At 41.7% G+C, this 25,543-nt stretch overlaps 1 protein-coding gene across 5 annotated transcripts in view; it reads right to left on the bottom strand.

Annotated features, from left to right (window-relative positions):
- Window positions 1-25,543, bottom strand: part of SULF1 (sulfatase 1) — a 172,333-nt gene that overhangs the window by 97,351 nt on the left and 49,439 nt on the right. The gene's annotated exons all lie outside the window — the stretch shown is intronic.

The following is a 25,543-nucleotide window of genomic DNA, read 5'->3' as shown; positions in this document are numbered from 1 at the left end:
CTGGCGTGGCCGAACATGAATATTCAAGACCACGAGTCACAGCTCCATGAATTCGAGGGTCTCCTCTATTTGTATTTAGCATTGTGTAGTCGCGAGACAACTTGCAGTGATTAATTAATCCTTGGTGCCGAGGCAGAAGGTGAAATAATTTGTGCACAGTCACGCAGTCAGTCATTCTCAGGCTCCAAGTTGGTGCTGCATTTTCCAGGGACAGAAATAAGACTGGACTTGGCTTTCTGTGCCAGGGATCCGAGATTCACCCCCCAACCCCTGAAATTTTCTAAAAGGTGGGCAGGTGGCTGCCAGCTGTCCTTAACCCATACCCTCATGACATCTGCCTCAATATCACCAGCCCAGAAAATCCCTTCCCAAGACCTCACCCCACCCTGGCAGGCCTACTCCCCAGCCCCTAGGAGGCATGCCCATAGGAGCCCTTCCTGAGCTCGGCTTCCTGTCTTGCTGGGTGGAGGAGGCACAGTCCAGTTAATTGATTGCACGTGGCTGCTTGTGGCCATTTTCCCACTATGTCCTCAAGTGCAATTTTCACTCAGGCTATATTCACAGTAATACCTCAGTTATCAATCGCAATAGGGGAAAGGGGGTCTCCAAATATGTGAATTTCCATCTCACCTGACTTTAATTATTTAAAGGTGGGTGCTACAAACAGGAACCCTAAAAAGCACATCAAATTTGCACAAAGGCCTTAAGTGCAGTGGCTTTTAACAAAAAGGATGATTCCTCCTTGTGCCACCTGGTGGCTGCGGGGGAGGGGGCTGGGCCTTGCTTCAGGCAGTGGCTAAGTCTTCTCACTCCAGGACCCAGACCGCTGACTCTAGGACAGCAGCCCCAATTTGGGATGCCCCATCCTCACAATAGACACCAGGAGCGAGAGTGCTCCTAGAAACTTGGAGTGCTGCTCAAGACACCTGCTTGGACATGGCATTCAGCACACCTGCTTATCTGTGATTGGCCAAAGCAAGCCATGTAGTGGAGACCAGGGAGCAATGGCTCCCTGCAAGGCTCCGCAAGTCCCACTGCAGTGGGTCGGGGTATAAAAACTCTGCTTATTTCTCTGGAGGGGGAAGGGCGGCAATACATGGGGATTGTGATTTACTCTACTCAATGTGCTTTCAACACTTTCAATAGTTAATCAAGAATTTCCTTGTCTTTAAAAAAAACTGAGAACAATGTCACTGTTCTGTTTTGTTTTATGGCTCTAGGTCATCACTGTTAACATAAATATTGCCCTTGGTCATAATTCAGACGTTCCTTAAGGAATACTGGGGTGTAGAAAGCTGTTTGTCCCAGTACATTGGAAGAATACTGCTCAGAATTCTTTACGGATGCTTTTCATACTACTGTTTGTACTTCCTTTGCTATCAATGGTCACTTCTAGTTAGTACAAGTGTATTTACCTCTCAAAATGCCACCTCTTTTCTTTTAATATGCTAGAGAGATATCAGGGAACTACCTTGTTAAATCTATATTTAAAGTAAGAAGGAAAGCCCTGGCCGGTTGGCTCAGCGGTAGAGCGTCGGCCTAGCGTGCGGAGGACCCGGGTTCGATTCCCGGCCAGGGCACACAGGAGAAGCGCCCATTTGCTTCTCCACCCCTCCGCCGCGCCTTCTTCTCTGTCTCTCTCTTCCCCTCCCGCAGCCAAGGCTCCATTGGAGCAAAGATGGCCCGGGCGCTGGGGATGGCTCTGTGGCCTCTGCCCCAGGCGCTAGAGTGGCTCTGGTCGCAACATGGCGACGCCCAGGATGGGCAGAGCATCGCCCCCTGGTGGGCAGAGCATCGCCCCATGGTGGGCGTGCCGGGTGGATCCCGGTCGGGCGCATGCGGGAGTCTGTCTGACTGTTTCTCCCTGTTTCCAGCTTCAGAAAAATGCAAAAAATAAATAAAAATAAATAAATAAATAAATAAATAAATAAAGTAAGAAGGAAGATAAGAGGGTCTCTCTCAAGTGCCATCTATTGGTGGGTTTGATGCACGGACCCTGACGAATGTTTGGGTGTTTCATAGGATTATTATTTTTCTTTGTGTTTATGCTTGTGCCTGGCTGGTTCAGGATGTTAGATAAATGAAGTTAGGAGAGACTGGGTTTGGGGTTAAGTTCCCCAGGAGTACCCTGTTTTGCCATTTCCCATATTTAATAGGAATGCTTTCCTAGTTAGTTGACTAAGCATTAAAACTACTTGCCATTTCTTGTTCAAATCCATTAATTATAATTGTATATGCATTTAATTCAACAAACTTTGGTGGGACACCTGTATAAGGCACTTTGTTCAGCACTATTGGAGATAATGGATGAATGAATGAGAAAAGAACCCTGCTTTCAGTTGGATAAATCCATACAGTGCTGGGTGTACCATAGTTCCAGACTGTGACGACAACTGCTCTCTTTGTAAAGGTAAGGCAGACAGCACACTTGAATGACCCCAGGATGCCCTAGAATGTGCACAATACTTACTTTGGGTTGATATTACCCTGAACACCACAGTGGAGTCTGATGCTCATCTTTTTCTAATGAAAATAAACCCCAAAGAGTCATATTAGCCAGTCAAGGTATAGGAAAGTAAAATGTTTCCAAGTCTTGTCAGACTATTGTTTCTTAGCTAACACTTTCTTCTAATATATATTTAATTATCCTCTGAATTCCTGGCCTTATACTGATAAAAACTGAACTGTGAACAAGATTTTTTTTTCATATGCTTAGGCAGTTTCTTGTATCTAAAATCCCATTAGAAGATACTGTACAAAGTTTCTTCCATGGATGAAATAAATCCTGCTATGGTCACAATGCATCACAGTACAGGAAAGACTTTGGCATATACAGTATGATCAAATTTGCTCTTCAGCCTGACCAGGATGCGGAGGACCGAGGTTTGAAACCCCGAGGTCACCAGCTTGAGCGTGGGCTCATCTGGTTTGAGCAAGGCTTACCAGCTTGAGCCCAAGGTCGCTGGCTTGAGCAAGGGGTTACTCGGTTTGCTGTAGCCCCCTCTGGTTAAGGCACATATGAGAAAGCAATCAATGAACAACTAAGGTGTCGCATCAAAGAATTGATGCTTCTCATCTCTCTCCTTTCCTGTCTGTCTGTCCCTCTCTGTCTCAAAAAAAAAAATTGCTCTTCAAACAACTTATATAAGAAGGTAGAGAAGGCGCCATTATTCTTTCTCCAAGAGATCTCCATACACACAGGAGGGTAAAAAAGCTGAAGCTGAAACTCATACTCAAATCTTCTGTGTCTGAGGCTGGTGGCTTTGCCCTCAACAGATCATTTCTCCCCCATTTTAGCTTACTATTTTGTAAATAATTGCCAACTTGCTCACCCATGAACACAGATATTAAAAACATATAGACTGATGTACAAACAGTCAAAGAAAAATACATTTGCACTAGCTTCAAAACCTTTCATTGCTTTTCACTACAGTGTACTTTTCACTACAATTCAAGCAAACAGAATATTGGTTTAAGGTTTCCTTATTCTTTCTGCACAAACCCATGAACCACTAAAAATATAAAGCAGTCAGAATGGCCATAGTAATGAGAGTGGGGTGAGTTAAAGTGTTAATGCTGCTCTTTAATAATTTTAGCAATACTACTATGTTGATCAGGGTACCTGTAACCAAATCTTAGGTTTAAAAAAGTGGGAAAAACAACTTTTTGATTAAACTATGTCTATAAGATCATTTGGGTTAAATAATTTCAGGATTAATAACTTGAAGAAAGCCTCAAAGATCTGTTGATTTTAACTTTTTAAGAATCTTTTCACAAATACAGAACAGAAAGTTAGATTGATTACATTGCTGAAAATGCATTTGTATGTGACATAAACTGCCAATAGGAAAGAACTGATTTGTAGGAAGTTAGCACCTTTCTCAGTGGACAGCGGCTGGAAAACTTGCAGTTTTCTCGGTAGGAATGAAGGAAGAGTGATGGTTATACCTGGAAACTAACCTCACCTGGAGTCATGGCTTTGCCCAACCATAGTGCTCAGTGTAGAGGCCCCCCCCCCAAAAAAATTGGATATAATAATGATAAGGCACAACTTTTCTTCATTTTGTTTGATGGAAACATCCCATTTTTCTCCAAATTCTGAGTTTATATAATTTCTGTTGCTATTTGTTGAAATAAAAAATACATTTTAATTTTTGATTGATGCAAATAGTCCTAAATTATACGGCAGCAGGGACTGCTCACTGCCTACTTCATCATCCATTACCTTCTTCATTTATAACAAGGTCCTGATTTTATCTGCAGTGGCAATATGCCAGCATTAGGTGACATCGTCCTGCTTCCTTCTCAAACTTTATGTGCCTGCATGACTAAATCCTTTCTTTCCAATGAGATGTAATAAAAAGACCACGATTCTATAAAAGATGGTTCTATAAAAGAGTGGGAGAGGCCGTTTGTCAGACAACATGGCTGGAGCCTCAGCAGCCATCTTGGACCATGAGATGCTCTCACTGATGGAATACTCCATGGTGGAGGAGACAGAAAAGAAGCCTGGGTCTCTAGTGACTATTGTCCCAGCCCTGAAAGCCTGACTCTGGATTTGGTTATTTGGGAGAACAAAACCTTCTGTGGCCAGGGCACAATTTTGATTTCTGCTATGTGTAGTTGAATTCCCAATTATATCTCCTAACTAACAAGTGCTTTTGTTTTTCATTTTTCCTCATTCTACAATCATCCTAGATTCAAAATGTTATAAAAACATAGTCTTTTAAATCAAAACTAGAAGAGTTTGATTTATATTTGGAATAGAAAAAAATAAAACCCGTGGTTAATGAGATATTTGAAGAGATGAAGAACTACACAAATAAAGAAGTGTAATTACAACTTATGATAGGGGCCAGGAAATCCACAGCGACAGGTGGGAACACGAAATCCTCTCTGCAGTCATTAATCTCCAAACTCATATTTAACTAATATTTAAGCTAGTTTAAGTTTTCTGGGTCAATTAGAGAATGTTAGAAATCTCTCATTAGCTATGGAAATAAAAAACAGAAGTTGATTTCTCTCTGTTTTGGTAATTTCCCAGAATTCAAAGGATTTTATTATGGTATATTACTCTTTAGCTTCTTAGAAAACAAAAAACCAAAAAGCCTACAGTATTTACATAGACAATATACAAGTAGCCACCTGATTTTTTCCCCCCCAAGATGAATACTTTTATATAACTGAGGGAAGTAAGCCACATATTTCAAAGATGAATCCATTGAGAAGATAATAGTAAATTACAAAAGATTTCTATAATCAATTAACTATTCCATTCACATCAAAACACTCAGAATTGAAGTCTTTAAAAAAATTTTTTTTATGTACAAAGAGCTGCTAACAATATTTCTGAAGCCAGATAGATATGTTGGATGCCCATTCAAGGAAGTTCATTTACTCCAGTGTCATGAAGCCTATGTCCTTTGTGTATTCCCAGATCTGACTTGTGCCAGTTAGAGCAGACAAAGCAAGAGTGAGAACGCCGGCTGAATTTTCTTGCATGGCTCTTATAGAGCTGCTGATGACCCATCTTGTTTTCATGGATGCAACAAGGCAAAAGGCTACCTGAGTTTTCTTGAAATAGGTTAAATGGTCACCCCCAATGATGGATTTTCATATTTTATACCCAAAGGGAAATTTTCCATATTTTCAGAAAACACTGCTGAAGATATTCTATTATTTTCTTACCTAAATGCAACATGTTAATGTTAAATACAAAGATAATAATAAAAACAATTCCTCTTCAGGAATGGTGGGACATAATTATTTTAAAATCATCTCTCTTCACCTGAGGACCACTTCCCTTTTCCCTTCCCAACTCCTGCAAATATGACTTTTGTTTTCGGTTGAAAATATGATTCTGACTTTACTTAAATAGCTAGGATTTCCTAAAAAATTTAAACTTCTACAACTCAAGGTCTCTATGCTTTAAAGGAATGTAAAAATGATCTGTCTCAGTTATATCAGTTATACTTCAAGTTAAGATTTTTGTAAACTCAAATTAATACATACACACTCAAATTAAATGCATTTAGGAGAGGCGATGTGAGCAACTCCAAATTACTGTTTCTCAAAGTGTATAAGCCCCCCCCCCCCAATCTTGTGCTTTCTTTCTTTCTGGATATGACAACACTCCATTATGATCACGTTTGAGCTAAATAAAGCACTTGAAGCAAAACTAATTGAAGAGGTTTCCTCCTAGTTCCATCAATATTTCACTGAATCCAGTCCTATTTTGAGCGAAAAGATTTGCTCAAATGAGCAAAATGCATTTGTGCTGTGAAGAAATGTCTGCCCCACCACACCCACATACCTAAAATTGGTGCAACCCTCCTCAACATTCTTCAGTGTATGTGGAATGCCCCTGTTTAAAGCCAGGACTCCCAGGAGAAGCGATGCCAATGAAGAGAATGTGAGAGGAAGGAAAGGAAACGACTGTATGTCTTACGCTCTCTGGGCAGAGGTGTTAGCAGCATGTGTGTGTGATCTTCCAATACATGGCTTGGTAGTGAAGGAGGTACACGATTATAGGTCAGTAAGCCTCAAGTGCAAGGAAGGACACCCCTTCTTCATACTCCTCTGTTCTCTCCCTCCCCAACTCCTTCCCATCAGTGGCTTAGCTCCAAAAGTGTTGAGAAAAGAAAAACAGAAACTCAAATGTTTTCCATGATCTGAACATTGGCGGACCCACAGTTCTGAGGTTGAAACATTTCCACCTCATTTTTTTTAATCCTTTGCTCTGGAAAACAAACATCACTATTTAGCCACACGTGCATCTACTCACAGTACCCACGTGTTTTGTCAAATGGCTTGTTCCCCCAACAAATATTTAGAAGAAAAGGCTTTCTTCATCAACTCTCCTTCTTTTGAGAACTGGGATTCCGTGACACCCTGAATTCACAAGGTCACCCGCGCTTTCAGTGTTCAGGGATCACTGTGCTTGCCTTAAAATGTCACTGTTAGAAGCGGGTAGCTTTCCTGTCTACTTTCTTTTTCTTCTCATTTATTACATCTGATTGAAAACAATGTCATGTATTCCCTCAACAGACCCAGGTCCATTTCTCCCCTATGCTGTAGGAGTAAATATAAAATAATGAATCCTCAAACTCCCTGCATTTCCCTTAGTTCCACTGCCTCAGTTTTTCTGGGTAAAGGCAGAGATAAAGTTTGCAAACCTTTCACACTGCCCCCCACACTGGGCAGGATGGGTGGCATCACACCTTTCAGAGGAAGTGCCAGCCCCTAGGCTGAAACTACTGGGGTGTGCTGTGCTCTCACCAGTGGCAGTCATTTCAGGTTAATACGCTTTACTAGCATATTTTTGTATAATGTGGATGTCATTTCTGTGTGATCGAATTCAGTGGGGAATTACTGTATAGACCTGGAGACTTGATGTTTCCTTCCTTGTTAATCCTGCCCTGTCCTCCTAAAAATACACTTTTCATTTCTTCCCTGCTTTTTTACTGCATTCCCCTTTTCAGGAAACTTTAGCTGTGTTATATAGGTAAGGCTATGAGATTTTCAGGTTATAGATTGATACTGAAGTTACAGATTTTTTTATTTTTTTGATCAGATGAATCTGAGTTAGTTTAGAGTGATTGTAACGGAGGTATATAAAATACTTGCCATCACCTATTACGTGACACATTCTATGAAAGTTAAAAAGAGTGTATTTCCTCTAGGAATTTGTCACTGGTCTTTTATTTATGCAGTTTATCTGGAAAAATGCAAAAGATGGCGTAACAAATATCGCTTTAGAGTGTAGTCCATAAGTGACATCGTAGTGCAAGAACAGACACTGCTAACCAGAGTTGGCAAGGCATGCAACTGGGTTCAGGGACCTGGCAGGAAGGCAGGAAGCAGCACCACCAAGACAGAAACAGCCTGTGCTGTCTCCCCGCCAGGGAGATGGCCCTTCCCAAGACAACCAGGAGGCTGCAGGAGAAAGAGCGATGGCTTTGGAAGGAAGTTCTGACTCTGAGTTCTGCTCTCCCACTTTTTAATTTTTTTTTATTTGTTTATTTTAGAGAGGAGAGAGAGAGAGAGAGAGAGAGAGAAGAGACAGAGAGAGAGAAGGGGGCTCTCCCATATGTGCCTTGACCAGGCAAGCCCAGGGTTTCGAACCAGCAACCTCAGCATTTCCAGTTCGACGCTTTATCCACTGAGCCACCACAGGTCAGGCTGCTCTCCCACTTTTTAGCTGTATGATTTCAGTGAAATCAAAATCCTCTGTGTCTCGAAGTTTCTCATCTCCAAAATGTCTTATTGTCAAAGGGCTTAAAATTACTGGGGTACTTGATAAACATGAAAATGCTTTATACACATTAGGCACTCTAATATTTTGGTCTCTGTCTACAAAAAAAGAATCCATGTCACTGTGTCAGGGAGAAAAGTGACTCATCAGTGTCTATATCTCAGTTGGTGACACAACTATCATTCCACAAATGACATTCCCGATGAATCTGGAGGCTACACGTATCCTTCTCTCCATCTATTCGGCATCTTCCCCACTCATCCGTTCTGATCAGTCACTTATCCTGCTACTTTTGTCAGGTAAATGCTTCTCAGGTTGTTCCCTTTTCTCCATTCTTTTCTTCACTACCATAGTTCATGACTTGATCTCTTTTCCAGATCATTGTAACAGCTTCTCATGGTCTTTCTCTGTCATATTTGCTTCCTCTTGAACTGATCTGCAATTCACTCTGGCACCAGAGCAAGCTTCTTACAGGCTAGCCTAACCGTGCTTCTTCCCAGTTTGAATTCCAATGCCTTCCACTATGGCCTTAGTGTTAAAAAGACTGTCTAAGTTCAAACACCTGCTGATTCTTGAGTATGATATCTGGCCAACCAACTCCACCCCCACAGTTTTTTATTCCCTAAGAGTTCAGACATAAACAAAGTCTTTCTTGACCTCCTCTGCCGCCCACACACTTACCTTCCCCAGAAATTTTGTGTTCCTCTTTGGACTACAGTAACACCCTGTGCCTCTGGGCTGTTGTTGTGCCTTTAGAGCCCTCCCAGAGTCTAGCACAGTCCAGGCATTAGGAAATGTCTCTGGAATAAAAGAATAATTGTCTAGATGGCAATATACTCCTTTACAGGTATTTCTTCAACTTAAATGTAAAATATTTAAAAACAATGAATTGGCCACCTCACCCTTTGGTACTTTAAGTCATATCTAAATAGGACAAGAACTTTTTTTTTTTTTTTTTTGTATTTTTCTGAAGCTGGAAACCGGGAGAGACAGTCAGACAGACTCCTGCATGCACCCGACCGGGATCCACCCGGCACGCCCACCAGGGGGCAATGCTCTGCCACTCCGGGGGCATCGCTCTGCCACGACCAGAGCCACTCTAGCGCCTGGGGCAGAGCTCAAGGAGCCATCCCCAGCGCCCAAGGCCATCTTTGCTCCAATGGAGCCTTGGCTGCTGGAGGGGAAGAGAGAGACAGAGAGGAAGGGGGGGGGGTGGAGAAGCAAATGGGCGCTTCTCCTATGTGCCCTGGCCGGGAATCGAACCCGGGTGCCCCGCACGCCAGGCCGACACTCTACCGCTGAGCCAACCGGCCAGGGCCTAGGACAAGAACTTTTAATATTCACATATCATAGTGTAATGTGAGAACCATCAGGGCATTTAAGTGCCTTTTTCAAATCATGTGTGATCTTTCATCTTTAAAAGCCTTTCTTTTTTTCAATGAGCTTCAATTCCTCTAAAAGATCATTTTCATTCAATAGACTTAAAAAAAAAAGTATGAAAAGGTGTGAAAGTCTGACTTTTACCTCAATGGATTTGAAAGCCATTTCTCGGGTCTTAGGTTGACCTTTCCTATGAGAGAGGCTCAGGTGTCTGGATTCCAGAGTGGCCCCTCAGCCTGGCGGCAGCAGCGACAGCCGGGAGTGGGGCAGCGGGAGGGACCCACTGACAGATGTGCCCCAGTTCTTTTCAGAGACAGCCCAGAACACAGGCAGGTATCCTGCTGCAGGCTCAATCCCTGGCTTCCTCACCTTGTTTTGGAAATAGGCTGGGGCATGCAAAGGGAAAGAGGACTGAAGTGTGGTAAGGCTTACACATGACAGGATTTTCTATTTTCTCTTATCGTCTCCTTTTTGCTCCATACTTGGTTTCTAAGCTTCTCTCCATAGAAACCATTATTACGTTTTCCTCTCTCTACTTCCAGACAAGTGCTTTCAAAGCTCATTAAGTTTTCTGAATACACGGGGCCGACCGCTGCACGCTGACACAGTCTAGAAAGGGGTTCTGGCCTTAGTGCATTAGCACACTCAGACTGGAGATCCCAAACCACATTTATAGTCACTGACTGCAGGCAGGTGGGCGTGGCTACTGGAGGGTTCAGCTTCCAGGACGTTGTTGTGGAGGTCAAGGGTGAGAAGCATGAGCTTGGAAAAAGAGCTCAAGGGTTCCAAAAAAAAAAAAAAGGCAAAACAAACCAAACAACCAGCAAGCAAACAAACAAAACCAAAAGCAGGCTGGTTACTACTCTCCACCCCCAAATGAGAAGTTAAAAGTCAACATTGCCATCTTATGTTGTACAAAGCGCTGCATATCCCAGATTCATTTCAGACGTGCAGACACTGGCCTTAGTGACCCCTGACATTCTAGCAGGGTATCCCGCATTTCTGCTGGCCACTCGCCCTTCATGGTAAAAACAAAACAAAAAAAGAAGCGTGTAACTTTACCAGGCATGACCGAGAATCTTCCAGAATTATTCACATTCCTGGCGTACCCCAAGATGCCCACACCCCCTGAGAGTAGCCCTAAAAGTGTTTCCATCTATTTAATATGGTATATATACTCTTGGAGACCAGAAGCTGGATCAGGAAACTCTTTTAACAGAATTATGCATATTTAATGATAGTTTCTGGCAATAGAAATCCATTCGTTGGACATCAGGGTTGAGGTTACTGAGAGGAAATGTATGAAACTACCAAGCAATTAATAGAAATTGAGAAGCAGTTTTCAGGCAGGGTAACAGCACTCACTCAACAAACCTCTAAGGAGCCCTATTAGGTGCCATGGGCTGTCAGGGATGCACAGAAATCCAGGTACTCGCTTGCACCCAGTGAGCTAGCTAATCTCCTTCCACCTACAGAGAGAAACAGAGAGAAGGTTCTGAAAGGCCAAGCTCCAGGGCTTCGCTCTCTCCCGAGGCCACGGATGCTCTTAACCAGTGGTCCCCAACCTTTTTTGGGCCACGGACCGATTTAATGTCAGAAAATATTTTCACAGACCGGCCTTTAGGGTGGGATGGATAAATGCACAAAATAAAATTATGTGACCGGCATAAAAACCATGGTATTTTTAAATATAATTGTCAAACTTATGAGACAAGTGTCAAGAGTGAGTCTTAGATGGATGTAACAGGGGGAATCTGGTCATTTTTTAAAAATAAAACATCATTCAGACTTAAATATAAATAAAACAGAAATAATGTAAGTTATTTATTCTTTCTCTGTGGACCGGTACCAAATGGCCCACGGACCGGTACTGGTCCATGGCCGGGGGGTTGGGGACCACTGCTCTTAACAATGTTCACGATGGGAGTCATAGTTGCTAATGATAAAAGCTAATGATAATGATAATGATAATGACATTTATGTGCTGGGAATAGTGCAGTATCTCCCCATGAAACCGAGAAGGTAAAGGGCTTTTCCAAGGTCACTGGGCTAGTCAGTAGGAGATTAATGCAAATAATTGTGCACCAAGACATCACATTGTCTGTCTGGGAGGGCCACATTGAACAGGAACATGGCTTTCTCCTTTCTATGGACTGCCTGGCACTTACCACTCTAGGTCTTGCTTCTGTGGCTTATTCTTCTGAAACACTGGTGTAAAAATAGGGAAGTATAGCAGCCACACTGCTCTAACTGAATAGAAATCAGTGAACCACCATACCAAGCACCCCCAGGAAAATAAAATATCCTCAAGTGTCTGTGTTCTGGGGCTCCATCCTCAGTAATTTAATGTTTATCATATGATTCATTTCAAATGCACCCACTTCAGCCTGGAGAATGTGGCTGAAGGATTCCATTCTGCCACTTCTCCTGCCCCCTGACCTAATGTGCCTAGTGGGGAGGTGTCCTGTTCACCACAGATATGAATAAACATGAACAGCAGGCTGCAAGGAAAATCTGAATGTCCTCTGAATTGTAGTATTAATGGTAGGACATCAGCTATTTTAAATTTAAATTGCAAATGCTACTCAGGATCATGGAGTTTATACAAAGAATAAACAGAATTAACTTCTGTAGCATCTGATAAAAGGAGATAGTATTCACTTTCTGATCCTCTAAACACTGTTTGAATAAGAACCAGACGATCCCTTCTTACGAGCTGCAAGGTGAATGTATGCACTAAGCCTGTGCACGGGTCTCTACTGACACCCACATGGACTGCTGCTTGTATTTTCTACATCAAATAAGAAATGGGTGGGGCTGTTAATCAGAAAACCATGGGAACTAGTGAGATGATGCAGGTAAAGCACCTGGCCCTAAATACTATTAAAAAAAAATCACAATTAAATCAATCAAAGGAGATTTCTAGTATCTAAGTGATTTTTACCATCAAGGAGAATGAATTGCTAGTGATCGTGTGTAGTGATCTCATGGTTTCTTCTTAGATAAGAGTGACAGGTTGCATGCAGTTTCTAGTACCTGCTCTAAACTGGCTCTCTTTAATTTGCACCCTAATCTTATCTAAGCCAGTTTCATGGATTTGATATTAATAGGTATACAAGGTTAAAACCCTACTTCATGTGTCATAACCCTATTCTTATAACTGGCCCTGCTTTCTGTTTCATTTCTCCCCTTTGATATCTCATGGGCTTTGTAAAGCCAGGTGCCAGGGCTACCATCACAGCCACCTGGCCCATGCAGGTTTGCACTGGATTCGGACAGTCAGTAAAGAAACAACGGAGCCAAAAACTGGTGGGCCATAGTCTTTAATCCTAGCTTGCACCTGGCAGGCAAGTAAAAACACACTGGGCTCCAAAACCCACTCACATTCAGTGCTCACAAAGCTACTGACTTATCCGAGTTTCCTAGAATCAAAGGTTTCTAGCTCACCAGACTTATTCACTTCTGTTCCCCATCTCCTTCCTTTTCCCTGCACAAACTGCACTAACTGGCTTCTCACTCAACACTCCGCCATCTTGGCTGCTACTCCTGCCTCCTCCACGTGGCCTTTCTCTGCTCTCCTTTCTGCTCTCTCCTCTAATGATAATCTCAGGAACCAAGAGAGCAAGCTCCTGTTCTGCCCCTATTTTATAGTGTAGAAATCTAAACCTTTAATCCAATATACACGATAGGGAAGTCTCTAATACAAAGTCACCTATCTGAGTCAAGATGGGATTGTACCACCCCACTTCAAAAAGGGTGGGAAAGGCTTAATCCCAAAACCAAGCCCCAGGCTCCAAGGATCCTGCCTGCCCACAGCCTGCCCCCAACACACATTAATATCACCTGGGCAACAGCCTCCACGTGGGCAGCACCATCTTTAACAAAGTGAGCATAATACATTTTATCTGCCCAACAGGCTTCCAGTAGTATCATATTTACACCTCCCTCCCTTCTCCCATAGGGCACACTATTTGCTATATATTCATTTTCCCTTGCCCTCACTAACAGTGATTGTCTCAAAGACATAATTAACCAAAACCAGGTCACTCAGAGCCAGTGAGACTTACTTCAGAGGCTTTGTTGTTTGAGCTGTGAAGGAAGTCAGTGCTTTGCTGTCCATTGACTTAAGACTGTGAGGGTGTGACTCTGGAGCTGCAGCAGCCACATTGTGAACATGAGGATGTAAATATGCCTATATAGGGAGCCCTCCTCGGCAGGCTGATCACCAAGAGGTAGAAAAGGATACAGCATAGGTGACTTAATTTGAGCTCCAATACAGCTGCAGAAGCCCTATTTCCTGGAATTATCATTTGTGAGCTCAAACATTCCCTTATTGCTTAAGGTAATTTGGGCCAACTTTTTCCCTATTTCAACTCAAAGAATTCTAATTGACACACACATACACCATGTAAAACCTGAATTTTAAAAACAGAGTGCTTTTGTTATAGAAACAATTCTTATGAAGTCTAATACTATTTCACTTCAAATCAACACACTCTTATCTGAATTTTTAAATTTTTCACTATGTATTAATGAATTATGAATGGTAACTTTTGTGTTTAGAACAACTTAAAAATACAGTTTGTGTTAAATATGTATGGCATCAGTTGTATTAATGTCATACATTCATTTCATAGCCTGGGAAATTTAAAATCTTGCCAACCTCTCAAAATTGCCCTTTGGATATCACTATCTTGTCTCTTTTCTCTTAAGTCTCAAAAGGATGGTAAAATGAAGTCTTCAAGTTCATAAATTTGTCAAGCAAACGCAGTCCATGACCTGTGGAAGACCAAGCTGACTTCACCAATGCTGAAGTTTGAATTGGTAATAAGACAGATATAACTGAAAAGAATAGAGTATTCTTGCTTTTCTGGCACTTAGCTCTTATGTAATATAAAACTTCAAATGATTGGTGATGCTTCTATAAATATATTCCTAATCTTTAGAGTTGGCATCTTCAAGTGTACTGGGTTCTTGTTTCTTCTGGCATAAAAGTAATTCCTTTGTACACCAAAAAAAACTGAGTTAATAGTAAATCATCCAGAAATTGACCATGCACAATTTAGTGAAAGTGACTATTGTGTATCTCTTAATTAAGAAGTTTCTCAAAGAGCCATTTGGCTCTAAAAATGTAATATCGTGTTATAGACATATAAACCATTTGTAAATGCTTCCTGAAATTTTTCCATTTTCATTTGGACCTTGGAGATTGCTTATTTAATTAGTAGCTACTTCCTGTAAGAAATGCAAGTAAGCAAGCCAAGGGTTCGATAATGTGAAACGTACATTAGCAAGTGTACTCAGCCTCAAGATGAATTTCCATCATGTGGCTCTCACTAAAGTCACTAACAGATTTTCTGAAACCATTGACCGCTTCCTTATCATGCCTGTCCATGTCCCGAGTTTTTTTCATTATCATAACAGCTAAGAACAAAACTCCCTTAGGCCAGAGAAAATAGTCGACTTTACAAGTGATCCTTGCATATATTTTTTCCTAGTCTGTTGCTCACCTATTAATTTTGTTTATGGAGTTTTAGGTGATTCACAACAAGACTTTAATTTTAATATCACAATAGAGACAGATTAGGGGTAAAAGATAACTACGTTCTTTCCAACTTGTTCAGTTTTTGAACAAATGATCCAAGGGCCTTTAGAGCTAGGTTCTACCACTCTGCACAGCCCAATGTGACACTGGCCTCACTAGGATTATAGGGATCAGTGATCAGGTTTTTCAACAGCTGTTGCACAAAATGAATCACATAGGAGACTGGATTAAAGACCATAAGAACTGAATAAGCATTCTTAATCACTTAACCAATCATGACTTTCTTAATATTTGTATGTCCTGATTAATCAGTTCACACTTAAAATCTTATTTGTATTCACAATTATTCTAACTAGCAATAAGTCTATGATGTCCACAGGTCAAATGGGTAGTTGTCCTCTTTCCTCTTGTATTCTTTCCTTCATTTTCTTACTGGAGAATGCATTTAAAGATCGTACCATGCATTCTGTTTTTTCAGAGGGTTGGGAAAGCACTAGGTCCCTTCGTTTATGAGCACACCTTTTTAACAGTTATTAATAGCAGCAAAGGATCTGCTGTTGTTTGGGGGGAGAAAAGGAGTTAGTGACTTGTTTTTCTTTTTTTTTTTTTTTGTATTTTTCTGAAGCTGGAAATGGGGAGAGACAGTCAGACAGACTCCCGCATGCACCCGACTGGGATCCACCTGGCACGCCCACCAGGGGCGACACTCTGCCCACCAGGGGGTGATGCTCTGCCCCTCCGGGGTGTCACTCTGCCGTGACCAGAGCCACTCTAGCGCCTGGGGCAGAGGCCAAGGAGCCATCCCCAGCGCCCGGGCCATCTTTGCTCCAATGGAGCCTTGGCTGCGGGAGGGGAAGAGAGAGACAGAGAGGAAGGAGGTGGAGAAGCAAACGGGCACTTCTCCTATGTGCCCTGGCCGGGAATCGAACCCGGGTCCCCTGCACGCCAGGCCAACGCTCTACCGCTGAGCAAACAGGCCAGGGCCGTGACCTGTTTTTCAAAGCTAATGAATCTAGTCTATTCCTATTGCTGCCTCATTTATTTATTTATTTACAATTGAAGGTTATTTCCACCTAAATATTAAAAATTATTTTAAGGTTCAGTGAAGCTTAAAGCTTTCCCCTGGATCTGTTTGCTTTGAAATAATTATTTTAAGACCTAGAAATGATTCGTTTGCTTGTAAGACCCTCCGGCGAAATGACTTTTCAATGAAAAGATACAATGTTATCAGTGATACAATGACCTGAAGACTAACTTTGTAATGTAAATGGAAACACTCTTTTAAGGGCTTGTTTCTCAATGTTCTTTAATGGAGAAGTAGTGCCTTCATCAACAGGTCAGCTTCCTACCCCCTAACTTGTTCCACTTGGAGTCTCAACAAAACGAGCTAAAAATCTATCCTATCATAGGTCATCAGCTGGCAAGTGAGTCTCAGCTGAAGAGCTGCCACTGCCAGGAAGCCTGTGAATTCCTGAGCCTGGCAGCAAGAATCACCCCCCATGGACAGGTGGTGGTGTATTTAATCAGCTTAGAATTTATCTCTCTCCTGAGGCGATGCTAAACTATGGAGCCACACAGACAGAAACAAAAAAGGAAAGGTCTCCTCAGTAATTACAGAGAAAGAGAAAGTGCTGATTATAATGTGCCTGCATTTAAAAATGATTCCAGAATAAACAACACCTCTAAGGTGACATTAAGAGGTAGGGTTCTGTAGGGTTCGCTGTTGGTCACAAAACAATTGAACTTTAAGCTTCCATATTAATTGCTGTAATCACAGTTCTGAAGCAGACAAATGTATTGGCAAAGAAGGACTTTTAGATGATGTATATAATATGTACAAGTTTTGAGGGAAAATACATGATTTTAAAAATTAAAAAATCATTTTTTTTCTCCGCTAGAAGGGAACACGCCATGGGTTAGAATGGAGATGAATGGAGATGGTGGTGGCTTGGGTCAAAATTTGCCATGAGAACAAAATCTATCTTCCAAACTGTCTGTGGGCAGAGCCCCCTATTGGGGGTTAAAGGGGAATTAACAAGGAATACTGTTATTAAAGAGATAGCAATATATTTAGAAATTCTTCACTTATACACATATAAAAAATGATGATAGAATCACTTTTTAAAAGTCAGTGCTTGAAAGGCAACATAAGACAATCTGAGGAGAGAGCATAGGAATCAGCTGGACCTGTCTGATAAGTCGGTTTTGAGGTACACACTTCTCAAAAGTTTACTTTACACCACTGTACTTTTCAAAGTTCCTGTTTTCCCTCATGAAAAGAAATCCAAAGAGAATTTTTTACTTTCATGAAAAAAGACAAGAAGTGAAAATAGTGTTCAGCATCTGTTTGGCAGTGAGCCGTTACAGAGGCAATGTGGACCAGCGCTGGCTCCACCAAGCTCCTTCCCTGGGAACCACACTTGGCATCTCAGCTCAGACCCCTGGAGCTCTGAACTGTCTGTGAGCATCTGTGCGCCATCTTGATTTATTTTGTGCATTCGGTAGCAAGATGTGCTCTATAGTAACTGCTTCTTTTATTATTTTTTTTATTGATTAATTTTAGAGGAAGAGAGAGAGGAAACATCAATTCATTGTTATATTTATGTATGAATTCATTGGTTGATTCTTGTATGTGCCCTGACCAGGGATCGAACCCACAACCTTGGCCTATTGGGACGATGCGCCTAACTGAGCTACCCAGTCGGGGTCTGGTAATTGCTTCTTTGCTTACACCATTTCAGCTTATGAAAGGTTTCATAGGTTTCTACTTTTGGATAGCGGGGAAATTTTGTATTTGGACAGCTTGCTAAGCAAAAACACGGGCTCATGCAGAACTGGATTTAAGTCCCAAGGTCTGTTTCTTGATCCCTGAGTGCCCATCTCAGTTTTCTTTTCTGAAAAATGGGATAATTATCACAACTATGACCTCATATCACTCTTGCAGGAATTAAAGAGTTGGCTTGGGATGAAGGAGCCAGCACTCTGCATGCCATACAGGAGGCCCCCAGGAAGTACCTTCTCCTCTCCTGCACCCACTTCTGCAGGAAGGCAACAGCATCAACCCCTCTGGACAGTACAGTTGTCTAATTCAGAATGTTGGTCAAAGAGGAGGGAGAGTGTTCTTCGAGTTATAGGTCAACACCAGTATTGAGGTTTAGTTCGACTTTCCTCTTTCTAAGATAAAGGGACCAGATTATGTGTCCATATTTTAGGAGAATTCATGTGCCCTTCAGTCAGCTAAACTATTTTCCAAATTGGATTTTCAACCAAAATAGACAAGGAAGTCCCATCTGAGAGAGCGGCTGTGGTTCGTCAGCCATCTTGTTGGCTTTCCTCCTTGCCTCTCCAGAGGACTATACGTCTCATCAGAGTGACAGCTCAGAAGCCATGTTGCTGTCTTGTTTCAGTCCCATACCTAAATGATACCACCTCTCAAAAGATGTCGACATGACTCTGTCCTCTAAGAGTTGTATACCAAAAGTTGTATTTTTGAAAGAAAACTGGAGATAATCAAGTACCCCAGTTTTCTACTCAGGGTTTACCAGCGTATAATGAAAGGAAACCAACAATTGTAAGAAAAAAAATTGAGACGCTTAAATTCTAAAGCACAATATTAAGTTGACTTATCTTTGGAGAATTTGGCCTGACTTTTTTACTTTTTCTGTATGAGGGAAGAAAGCAGAGTCTACTTCTCTCTGTAAGATCCTTCACTCCCATTCCTATTTGGGTAGTAGTGGGAGAGCTACTAAACCCAACCAGTCACTTCAACAGTCTTAAGGGAATTGCTGACTCAGGGACTTAGGCTGGTTCAGCTTATTAGCATATTTATACACTCTGTTATTCCCTTTGAATTCAGCACTGGGGGGGAAAGGGTAGAGTGGAACAGCAGGTGGTTTCATCAAAATCTCCCTGAAACTCTGAACCCCATCACTCCTCATTTTTAAGGTTAGGAGGCGATGTGCCAAAGGTCATGTGGGGGTAAAAACTGAAAAGAATTAGAGGACTATTGAGACTGTGCAGTTGGATATCAAGGAGTTACTAGGGAAAGCAAGAAACTGGCTGGATGTATCATATATTTATTAGTTAGCTTAAAAACTTTATTCTCTCAAAAGCAGCCTTCCTTTAGTTTGTTGCATTATCTTGGGGGTGAGGAGCTTTTAACCAAACTGTTACAAAGTTCCTCTCTCATTTCCCTCATCCTCTCTCATTTCCCTCGTCCTAGGCTAGTGATACACATAAGGATTTTGTTAGTCAAGCATCATTTTCTATCATGCATTTTCCCTGCAATTCTAAAGAAACACACTCTCACACACACACTCTACATGGAGAGAACCACACAATGAGCATCTCACTTATTCTTAAGTCTTTAAATCTGTACAGATAATGGTTATTTTTCATTTAATCTGTTTATCCTTCTGTCTATCCACTATTTACTTAGGAACATGTGGAGAAATACATGCATCAGAGACACCTGCAATTCTGTTCTTTGTGTAGCTGGTGTTTTAAGTAAAGCAAACCCTGGGCCTGCTTTGTCCTGGAGCTGCCACCAGCCGTCACCAGTCTTGGAGCATCTGGAATGGAGTCTTTTGCCCTCTCTGCAAAGCCCTTTGTCTTTTTGACCTCCAGTTCTTTGTTCTTGCTCTACTGGTCATTCACCTTGTCTTTTCACTTGTCCCCAAAGACATGGCTATTGTAAGCTTTTTGTGTTGTTTTGATTTCTACTACAAGGGCTTCTATGGAACAGTCTGCTAGCTAGAAGGGTTTTTCCCTGTTATTTTCTCCTTATATCTTTCTATGTATATCCAATTTACAGATTGAGCATATGGTTGTAAACTGTTAAAATAAAGCTCTGAATACCAACTACTTTCGCATTTGAAGTGTCCTTAAGAGCGCTCACACACTCTGCCCTCCCGAGATGCATCCTGAGAAAAGCAGAGTCGTGAGTGAACCAGTCAAGTCACCAGCTGAAGCCAAACAAAAACTGTTCACACTAAAATCTTATTCCTCGTATTTCTCAAGTGTTTAAAGTACTTTTGGATTAGTCCCACCTTTCAGACACATAGAAGAAACTTTTTTGTTGTTGTTATCTTTCTTTCTTTTCTTTTCTTTTCTTTTTTTTTTTTTTTTTTGTATTTTTCTGAAGTTGAGAAACAGGGAGGCAGAGAGAGAGACTCCCGCATGCACCCGACCGGGATCCACCCGGCATGCCCACCAGAAGGCGATGCTCTGCCCAACTGGGGTGTTGCTCTGTTGCAACCAGCACCATTCTAGCACCTGAGGTGGTGGCCATGGAACTATCCTCAGTGCCTGGGTCAACTTTTCCAGTGGAGCCTTGGCTGCGGGGAGGGCAAGAGAGAGATAGAGAGAATAGATAAGGGGAAGGGTGGAGAAGCAGATGGGTGCTTCTACTGTGTGCCCTGGCAGGGAATTGAACCCTGAACTTCCACAAGCCAGGCCAACACTCTACCACTGAGCAAACTGGGCAGGGCCTTGCTATCTTTCTTATGCAGCAAATTCTGTAACTTGAATGGAATGTAAAAGCCTCTATAAGCTTCAGGAAATAAAATATTTTCAAATAGAAGCATTTAAAAAATCATTTTAACAGACTGACTAGTAAAATAAAATTTAAGAAAAGATCAGTGAACTTTTGGCAACAAAATGTCCATACATTTAAATTCTCCTTTGCACTAAAACACAGCCAGGAGCCTTGGGAAGGAATCCTTTTTGATGAAGAGTGTTGAAGGAGAGCTCTCCGCACAGGATATTAGTTGCACTTCTAACACAGCCACGAGGAGAAAGGAATTTCATTGTACTCAAAACACCTGGTTAGTGAGAAGTTTCCTGGAAAACACTCCTCTACCTCTTAAACATCCCCCAGCTGGTAAGGGCAGGCAGAAGCCTGGTGTTCGGTTATGTAGCAATTTGTACTTATGAACTTCACAGTTCTGGGCAGGATCTAGTAACTTTCATTATTAATTTCCTATCATTTTTTTGAAGTATATTCTAGCAAACAATAGAGTTGGATTTATCATCCACTGAAGAGCTTAAGAAATATGTACCGAGTGCTCAAACTGCTCATTTCAAGCTGCACGGTCTGTAGCAGTCAATCTGACATGGAGTTTTAGAGCACGTTTCTTCAGCTCACATAGGGCAGTCTTGTGATCATCTTATAATGGAGGGTCCCTGAAAACAGGGCCTGCAGGTCACACAGGACAGGAGCCTCAGTAAGGTCACTGATCTCAGAATGCTCTCCTCCACACATAAGGCATGCATTGATACCTATTAAGTGAATGAATGACTGCCAATTGCCATTTCTGATGAATCTCACCAAATCCACTTCACATAGTATTGGCTGCCTGGGAAGCTTATTGCAATTTATAATATTATTTCTATTTATAGTAAAGTACTGGCAAGATCCTGATTTATTAAAAGTCCTCCACTGAATGTTCTTTTCTCATTTGAATATTTATTTCTCCCCACTGATTGCCTAGAAAAGTGCAAGAAAGAAGTTCTCCTTTGGTTAACTGATTTTTTAAATGAGTCATTGAAATTATTAAAGATTTTGCTTGCCTTGGTTCAATCATCAATTCAAATGGAGACTGTAGCAAGAAATCAAGACAAGGCTGAGACACGAAAGGCAGCAGTAGAAGACTTAGGAAAGATCTCCAAGAGCAAAGATGTGTCATGAGAAGCCAAGGGTAAGATCATCCACATTCTCACTTCTCAATTCTTATGTACGAATGCAAAAGTTGGACACTTAAGATGGCTGATTGGAAAAAAAATTTAATTCACTTGAAATACAGTGATGGAGAAGAGCTCTGTGGATACCCTGAATAGCCAGGACAAACAGTCGGTCCTAAAGCAAATGAAGCCTTAAACATCGCTGGAGGCAAAAATGACGAAACAGAAGCTGTCCTACTTTGGGCATTATCACGAGAAGGCTGGGTTCTCTGGAAAAGAAAACAATGTTGAGAAAAATAGAAGGCAGCAGGAACAGAGGAAGACCAAATATGAGATGGACTGACTCCATGAAAGAAATCATAAGCCTGAGTTCTGAGCAAGGCTGGTGAAGACAGGACATTGTGGGCATCATTCCAGGAGTCGGAGACGATTCCATGGAAGGTAACACACATACCGGGTGTCATCCTTGCCACTGCTCACCACAGGCAAAACGATCATTTACACACATGAAATGGAAAGTTACTCCAGGGGAATTCTACCTGGCCATCTTTCTCTATCTCAATCCAAGGAAAATAGGATTCATTTCCACTACAAGATTGAACTGACAACAGGATTAACAGGCAAGTGACTTAGTGGCACTGAGCACTTTCTGAGTCTCTGTGGGGTCAGAGGGTTACAGAACCTGGCCAAGGTGTCATTCCTGACTTCCAGGAAATTTTTTTCAAATATTCTTGTGGTATCAAGAATGGAATGTAGTTTAACTATGAAAACATAAAAATTTGATCATCTCTGAGCTGTCACCAGATCAATACTATAAGCTTTGCAGGCCCAAAATTTGTATAGGTACCATCTGCAAAATAAACTTATGTCAGAATGATCTGTCAAAACAAGGACAAGATGCAAAGCCATAAAAGCAGTAATAAAGCCACAACTATACATATGAAGCAGTATCCATTGTCCTTCAGGGATTTCAGATCTTTCTTCCCAGGGAAGATATTTCGTTTATTATTGCCATAAAGCAAGCCAGGACCATCTATATATTTCAATTGGATTCCTTCTTCTATGTCATTATTTGACACTTTTCTGAGGACTTTCTTGTTTATTTCACTACAAAACAAGAAGCAGCTAGTTTTTGGCATCTCGATAGATTCTGGTGGGGACAGCGGGGAAAAAAATCTCATTTTGGCAAAATGCTCCTTTACTCAAAATGTAATGCTTTATCCAGGTTTGGATGTAACTATCTTTGAAAAATATAATTCTAAACAATTGAATGCAGTTTTGGGGTTACCCATTGAATCAATGTTATGTTAAAATATTTCTTAAAGCCTTTTTTCCTCCCTCCCTCCCTCCCTCCCTCCCTCCCTCCCTCCCTTCTTCCTTCCCTCCCTCCCTCCTTCCCTCCCTCCCTTCCTCCTTCCCTCCCTTCCTCCCTCCCTCCCTCCCTCCCTCCCTCCCTTTCTTCCTTCCTTCCTTCCTTCCGTTCCCTCTTTGTCCCTCCCTCTCTTTCTTTAACTTCCTCTTTAAATCTCTGTGCTTTTTCATTTCTCATCTTGTATAGAGAAACGAGCTCTTATATCAGATTACAAAGCCGACTGCTGCAATAGTTACTGACTGACCCTAGCATATTTCTTCTCATTTCTAAGTGATTTTAGCTCCTGCCTCACTTTCACTCTCTCTAGTATTAACCCTGTCTGAATTTTGGGAGATTTCAAAGTTCATGAATGTGAGATCACCAGCCTCTTCCTTTCTGGACCCTGGGTCACCTTTTCTGGAACCCTAGTACCCTGGGTACCTTTCCTCCAATCTTCAGGCCAATCAGTCAATCCCTAGCCCTTAACAGCACTGGTCAATGCCATCCTTCCTGTCATCTCAATGTCAGGCATCCTGTCCTCTGTTGGTACTCTTGGTCTTTCCATGTGCCAACCCCAATAATTCATTGACACAGCAGGGGCTCTTTGAGCCTTGGATATCACCATTCTTTTATTGGCCCTCACTCCCCTCCTGATCGGATTGCATCCCACAGTTGGTCTTTATAATCAGCCCTTTGTGAGTACTCTCAGCTCCCTTCCTTCTCCATCACTTTGCCATCCTTGCTTGGCACACCACAACCATAGTTAAATCCAACTTCCTGCCTACTCCACAGCTACACATGTTTAGTTCCTGTGTCCAGAACATGCCCAGTTCCTGTGTCCAGAACATGCCTTGGGGTTGGCACATGCCCAAGAACATATTGCCTTGAATGGTCTTATGTCATATTCAGTGCCATTAAGCTGGAGGAGTTCCTAAGTACTGCCAGGCAACCACACTTGATTTCTCTGGTCCCGTTATCCCTCCATTCCCTCTCTCTTCTGTCCATTTCACACCACCTCCTCTCTCCTTACACCCATAGCACTCCTCCTTGACCTACACCCTTGGCAGATAACCTCAGTTCACACTTCACTGAGGAAATATAAAAGTAACTGGAGGAGACTTTCCATAGGCTTCCTCACCCCACCTTCCTCAGGCTGCTCATCTACCAGTGTCTGCTTTCCTATATTCTGCCTTCTCATTTTTTAAATATGTGAATTACCCATATTCTCTCTATTTAAAGCCAATTCTTCTACCTGTACACTAGGTTCTCTTTCTTCTCATTTATTCAAAAAATCATACTCCAGCAATGCTCCCCTTTTTCTAAGATCATAATTTTTCTCCAAAAATTATATTAGTGTATAGACATACTGTTATTACTCTCACTTTTCAAAAACATCCTTGATCTCACTTTTCTCATCAGCTGCTGCCCCATTTCTTTGCTCCCCATGCAACAAACTCCTTGGAAGAGCTATCATGTTTCCATCTTACTTCCTCTTCTCCCATTCTCTCTTATGAGTGTATCAATCAGGCTTTCTCCCCTTCTACTCAACCAAAGTTGCTCTCACAAATGTCAGCAATAGTGGGTCACTCTCTTCCTCTTGAAACTCTGTCTTTATTTGACTTCTGGGAAGCCAGGAGCTCCTTCACTTCTCTGTGTTTTTCCCTATTTAATTGGGCTCCTTTTCAGTGGCTTCTCCTTCTCTTTGACCTCTTAATGTTGGAGTATACCAGAAACCAGTCTTGACTTCTTTTGTCTGTCTATACTCACATCTTTGTTCATACCATGCTAATTAAGGCCTTTCAAATGCAAACTTCTATTCCCAAATCCAGACTCTTCAATCCAACTGCCTACTTAATGATATTTCCACTTGGAGGTCTAGACACCTCAAACTTGACTTCCAAAACTGAATTCCTGATCTTTCTTCCCAGAGCTCTTCCAACTGCATCCTTCCAACCTCAGCTGATGACAACTCTATCCTTTCAGTTGGGCCAAAATCTTTGACACATCTTTGATTCTCCCCTTTTCTTTTCTCTTCTTTTCTCCCGTCTCCTCCACATTCAATCAACTAGGCATTGCTGTTGATTCTATCTCAAATCTAGCTAGCATCTTGACTACTTTTTGTTATTTCCACTGCTATCACCAACACTGAAACATTCTTATCTTAGTAGTCTAGTCATTAATCTTCTCTTTTTTACCTTTGCCCGTCTGTAGTCTATGCTCAACGTGACAGATAAAGACAGCCTTTTAAATTGTAAATCAAAATGTATGATTTCTTTATACAAGAATCCCACAATGGCTATGTTTTCATCTAGAGAAGTAGCCAAAACCCTTC

The sequence above is a fragment of the Saccopteryx bilineata genome, chromosome 3 (genome assembly GCF_036850765.1).
Source record: "Saccopteryx bilineata isolate mSacBil1 chromosome 3, mSacBil1_pri_phased_curated, whole genome shotgun sequence".
Lineage (NCBI taxonomy): Eukaryota > Metazoa > Chordata > Mammalia > Chiroptera > Emballonuridae > Saccopteryx > Saccopteryx bilineata.
This window is presented reverse-complemented; position numbering and strand designations above follow the sequence as displayed.